The sequence below is a fragment of the Elephantulus edwardii genome, unplaced genomic scaffold (assembly GCF_000299155.1).
Source record: "Elephantulus edwardii isolate Elephantulus edwardi_28Jun2011 unplaced genomic scaffold, EleEdw1.0 scaffold00008, whole genome shotgun sequence".
Lineage (NCBI taxonomy): Eukaryota > Metazoa > Chordata > Mammalia > Macroscelidea > Macroscelididae > Elephantulus > Elephantulus edwardii.
In genome coordinates, this window is record NW_006399758.1 from 26,913,032 (window position 1) to 26,919,000 (window position 5,969).

General features: G+C 41.1%; 1 pseudogene; it reads left to right on the forward strand.

The window, feature by feature from the left end:
• The first annotated feature begins 2,074 nt into the window (after positions 1-2,074).
• The window catches only part of LOC102875449, an 8,830-nt pseudogene continuing 4,935 nt past the window's right edge, over positions 2,075-5,969 (forward strand).

Below are 5,969 nucleotides of genomic sequence, written 5' to 3' on the forward strand. Positions count from 1 at the left end.
CAAGAATGGACATTACAATAATAATAGGATTTCAGGGTTTTTTGGTAATTTTTTTTTTAAATGTGCTCTCCTTTTGCCATAAAAGGGATATTCTGGCTTTTTGTTATAATTTTTTCCCTCTGTTAACGTTCTCTGATGGTCAGTGTACTTTCTGCCAGTCATATGGGAGATGTTCAATTTGTATAACTAATTTCAACTAGTATTTATTAATCTCCTTTCCTGTTTAAAGTACTATCTAGCTATCAGATAAAAAGATATGTGAGTTAAACAGAAAGCATGTAGAAAGAATTTTTTTCACAGTTTGTGGAAAGGGAGAGCGCTATAGTGATAAAACCTTTTAGGGTGTTATGCTGTTAACCCAAAGGATACACCTCTCTAGTGGTTCAAATCCGCAAACAGCTTTCTAGAAGAAAGATGGACAATCTCTTCCCATGCAATTTACAGCCTCAGGAACCCAATGGAGGGTCAGCTAGGGGTTGGTTCTGACTCAATGGCAGTGAGAGAGGAATGACTGATTTGCCAAGTCAATAATATTATCACGACAGTGCATCTCTAGTTATTTTTGTTATATGCCATGACTCATAGCAACCCAATGTACAACAGCTTTGAACTACCCTATTTTGAGCCAATTTCATTGTCTCTGACACACCTATCCCTATTACCCCAGTTACTACTTAATCAATCCATCTCATCCAGGGTCTTCCTCTCCTGCACTGTCCCTCCACCCTTTCAAGCATGATGCTCTCCAAGGACTGGGCCCTCCTGGCAACATGCATCTCCATATAGGAAACATATAATAAAACATGCTTTCATTAATTCTAGCTTTTCATAAAATCCTCAAAATTTCTCCTCTCTGTGTACCAACTGATTAATGGAACCAATAAATAATTATCATCACCACCATCATCATGTTGTTTATTAGCTGCGGCCCGGTGGACTCTGTCTCATGACGACTTCCTGTGCAGAATGGACCGTGGCTCAGTGCCATCTTCACCATTGCTGCTATGCTCCAATCTGTCGTCACAATTGTGTTATGAATGCCTCTCCACTTAGGGATCATCTGCCAGCACTAAATAGGGCAATATTCTGCTATGATTGATTGGATTCTCATTGGCTAATTTTTAGAAAGTAGATTGCCTGGCCTTCCTTCCTGTTCTGTTGTAGATGTAGAAATGCCACTGAAACCTTAATGTAATGTAGGAAAAATGGCTTTTCTAAGCTCATTAGCTTTGATTTCCACCACATGGCTAGGTGGGAATACACAGACAAAGTGAGTAAATGACTCATGATATGATTGGTTCATTTTTTCCATTCTACCAATTTTAAATTAAGCAAATTTAGCAGCAAAGGTAGGAGCAACAGCAGAAGCAGAGAATGCAGTGTATGTCCTTTGGGGCCAGAGAGTCCTTAGTCTGGAACCCATATGACAGCAGCAGAGGCTGCAGCAGAGAATCAGAGACCAACACGAGACAAAGCTAACTTAGGACTGCAGCCCTATCCTCCTCCCTGAGCCAGAGCCAGGGATCTTTGACCAAGCTTGCTGGTGGATTAGGGGGAGACAACATAATTGGCAGGACTAAGAGAGCTTTGGTCTTTGCAATCACTTGTTATGCACCAGAGAATTGGACAATGACCAAGGAGGACAGAAGGAGAATTTATGCCTTTGACCTGTGGTGCTAGAGAAGGGTATTGAGGGTACCATGCACTGCCAAGAAAACAAACCGATTCATCCGGGAGAGGGTTAAAACAGACTGCTCCTTGGAGGCAATGATTCTGGGGCTTCGTCTGACATACTTTGGACATGTTGTAAGGAGGGACAGGTCCTTGGAGAGGGACATTATGCTTGGGAGGGTGGAGTGACGGCACAAGAGGGGAAGACCCTCTATGAGGTGGATTGATTCAGTGACTGGGGTAATTGGGATGGGTGTGTTGGAGGCAGTGCAATTGGCACAGGATAGAGCAGGATTTAGGGCTGTTGCACATAGGGTCGCTATGAGTCGCAAGTGACTCGACGGCACATAACAACAACAACAACAACAACAACAACAACAACAACAACAAGAGAGTTTTAACCATGATTGAAAACCAGAAGATTGAGAGCATAGAGACCATGTCTGACCTTCTGGGAATTGGGTTTGTTTTGTGGATGTTACTAATGGGAACTGTTCCTTTGTAAAATTAATAGATCAGATGCTGACCTATCCATGGCACGTTCACTCTTTTTTTATATCTGTCCATCATGGGTGATCGTGCTGTTATTTAAAACACCAGTGGCATATAGCTTCCAACATTCTAGCAACACACAAGCCATCACTGGAAGGCAAGCTGACATGGTATGACTATGAATAGTCATACCAGCTAACACTGAGGACCTGTTATTTGCCAAGAACTGTGCTAAGGGCTTTATGTGAATTATTTAACTGAATCCTCACAATAGCTCAGGAGTGCAATTACTAACAGTATCCCCATTTTACAGATGAGGAAATGATGTCAGAGAGATTAGGAGGCCTGGACCAGGATTCAGAGTTGGAAGCCTGGCTCCAGAGTTCCCCTTCAAACACACCACCGTTCTACTTCATGCTGCCATCATCTCTCTGATACTTAGGGGGGACTGTGTAATGTATCCCCATATTTTATCTTCTTAGACCATAAAGAACAAAACAACTTCTTTCATATGCTCAGAAGTAAATAAGAAAAACGAATCACTTTTCAGTGTACTGGGCGGGGAGGAGTAGACAGGGAGAAAAGTGCAACAATGAATGAATGGAAATCCAAAGTCTGTAAATTTTCATTAAAATTATTATTATTATTACTAACAATAATAATAAAGGGATCACTTTTCACATATATCATGTGTACAATGGATTTTGGACAGATGGAGTAAAATACTTAGTTCTCATTTATTCTTCTGCTAAGTATGAATTCACAAAATGTTCCTGCCCCAGTGGGATTTCAGAAACACATACAAATGAACAAAACTTCTGGTGTTAAGTTAGAAATTAGAGCTTCGCATGTCTTAGTTAGAACTCAAGTTGTGGACATTCACTGTTTTGTTTTTTTGTTTCCCTTTACCATACACGCTAGTTTAATTTTATTCTATCCATGTGAACATCTTGGATCATTTCATTTTCAGTTTTAGTTATGCCTTTGAGAATTTGTGTGTGTGCATGTTTTAAAACAAGTTTAACTGAGATAGAGTGTGTACATACTAATAATGAATTTTAGCAAGCACAGGACAGTTGAAGGATATTTAATTTGTCAACTTTTGCTTGGTAATTCTTGAAAATAGTGGAAGAATGGTATTTTTTTTCTTTCCACCCACAGAATCTTCCATCCTCACTATTTCTTTCTGCTCAGAGCTTCACGTGGGGAAAGAGTGTTTGTTCTCACGACTTCTCTTAGGGTTCAGCCCACCTGTGAACTTCTTCTGCCCCGTGGCTCACATTCCTGACTCTTCCTGCGTCCATTCTGAGCCCCTGCACTAGGCTGTCCTGGAGAGGTGATGGGGAGGCCAGACTGGACTACCTTGTCTCTAAGTCCCCACAACACCATGAATAGAATAAATAAAGATATATAAATAGAGAATCGTATAAATATGGCTCCTTAAAATAAGAATGACTTACCATCCAAATGGGATACTTCTATGAGTGAAGTTGTTGTTTTTGTTATGTGCTGTTGAGTCACTTGCAACTCATAGTGACCCTGTGCATAACAGCTCTGAACCCTGCCCTATCCTGAGCCCTTCTCATTGTCTCTGATACACCTGCCCTCATGACCCCAGTCACTAAGTCAATTCATCTCATTGAGGGTCTTCCTCTCTTGTGCTGTCACTCCACCCTTCCAAGCATGTTGTCCCTTTCCAAGGACTAATCCCTCCTTGTAACATGCCCAAATTATGTCAGACAAAGCCACAAAATCCTTGCCTCCGAGGAGCAGCCTGATTTCACCCTCTTTGGGATGAACCTGTTTGTTCACCTAGCAGTCCATGGTATATTCAATACTCCTCATGCACCACAACTAAAAGCATCAATTATTCTTCTATCATCCTTAGTCATTGTCCAGCTCTCTGATGCATAGCAAGTAATTGCAATGACTATGGCCTGGATCAGGCACACTTTGATCTCTAGATTGACATCTTTGCTCTTCAGTACCCTGGAGAGGTCCCTGATGGCAGACTTTCCTAATCTTATTATTTTCATTTCCTGGTTGTTGATGCCAAGACTGTTGATTGTGGAGCCGCGCAAGCTGAAATTGTTAACAATCTGAATCTCTTCTCCATCTATCATGGGGTTACTTAATGGCTCAGTATTGAGAATTTTTGCTTTCTTGATGCTGAACTTGAATCCTTATTGAAGACTGTAGTCCTTGACCTTCCACAGTTGACACTTCTGGTCCTTCTCAGTTTCATTAAGCAAGGTTGTGTCATTTGCATAATGCAAGTTGTTTTTTTGTTGTGTTTTTTTTTACTTCTTTTTTTTATTAATTTTTATGAACATATAATGCAAGTTGTTGATGAATCTTCCTCCAATCCTGGTGCCACACTCCTCCTTATAAAGTCTGGCCTACCAAATGATCTGTTGGGCAACAAATGGAAAAGATATGGAGACCAGATGCATCCCTGACACACTCCTTTACTGATTTTGAACCATGCAGTGTTTCCTAGCTCTGTTCTGATGTCTGCTTCCTAGACCACGTGTTGGGTCACAAGAGCATAATCAGGTGTTCTGGGATTCCCGTTCTTCTCAAGGTTAACCATGATTTGTACTCTCGGTGGGAGAAGGATGGGCAACCTGCCTCAGTGTGATTAACTGCCTCTGCAAACCCGCTGGAGGGTCAGCTATGGGTTGTTCTGACTCTGTGGTTTACAGCCACCACCACCAATCAGGAGTACCTGATTGACACAGACTGTTAAGCATTGGAATGCTATGGGGGGTTGGGGGGAGCTGTTCTTTCTATCCTACCTGGAAAATCCTTGGAAACAAGGCCTGATCTGCTTTGAGAAAGTCACAGCCTTGTAAACCTCATGGTGGATAGTTGTCCTCTGCAACACACAGGGTGCCATGAGTTTGGAATCAACTAAATGGAAATTCGTTTCTCTTTAAATTAGCTTGGTTTTCACCATGTCCTTTTGCCTCCCCTTTGCTGATCCCACAAACAGACTTATTTTTCATGCAGAAAAATTGGCCTGTCTGGCTTGTCTAAAGGGCCCTTTTTCTTTCCACTAAAAAAGAACTGGCCAAGCTCCCTGAGATGTTTTCCTCAAAACCAAAGACCTGTCTGCCTTGAGATAATTATTCCCATCTCCTAGAAGGCAGAAGTGTCCACCATCAGTTCTTGTTCCTCTGAAGTTATGATACTGATTTTCAAATGTGGTAAGTGAAAGCTGTTTTAGGATTTTATCAACGTGTGTGTATAAAGAAGTACAAGAAGTTCTAAGTCAAATCTTTTATTTGGCTGCAAAAAAAGCCAAGGAGGAAAATGGAAAAAGAATTCTATCCCAGCCTTAGGCACACCACCAACTTTAACTAGAAAATATTTGCCTTGTACTGAGGAATGGCCTGTTTGAACTCTGTTGAATAATATTGCCAGATGGCTGTCTAAGCAAATGAACCAAAGCAAAACAGGCCCGATTTATGGTTTCATGGCAGTCAAAAGCAACTATTATTAAAAGAAACAAAATTCATGTTAATGTGGTGTGGCTCCCAGAACCACAGTTTAGTCTTGTGAGGCATTACTAGAAACCAGAATTACACTGGAGAAGATAGTAAACACTTGTCTTTGAGAAGAAATTATTCCGTTTCTCTACGGTGTATGTTTATAATCCAGTTTTTCCAGTTGATCAACAGATTATAAAAGTTCTAGGGCTTAAGTCTCTGTTCAGAGACATTGACTGCTGGAAATTTCCCACAGAACTGTTTTCCTGCCATGGCTACCATCTGAAAGACACTCTAACAAGGAAGATGCTGCTC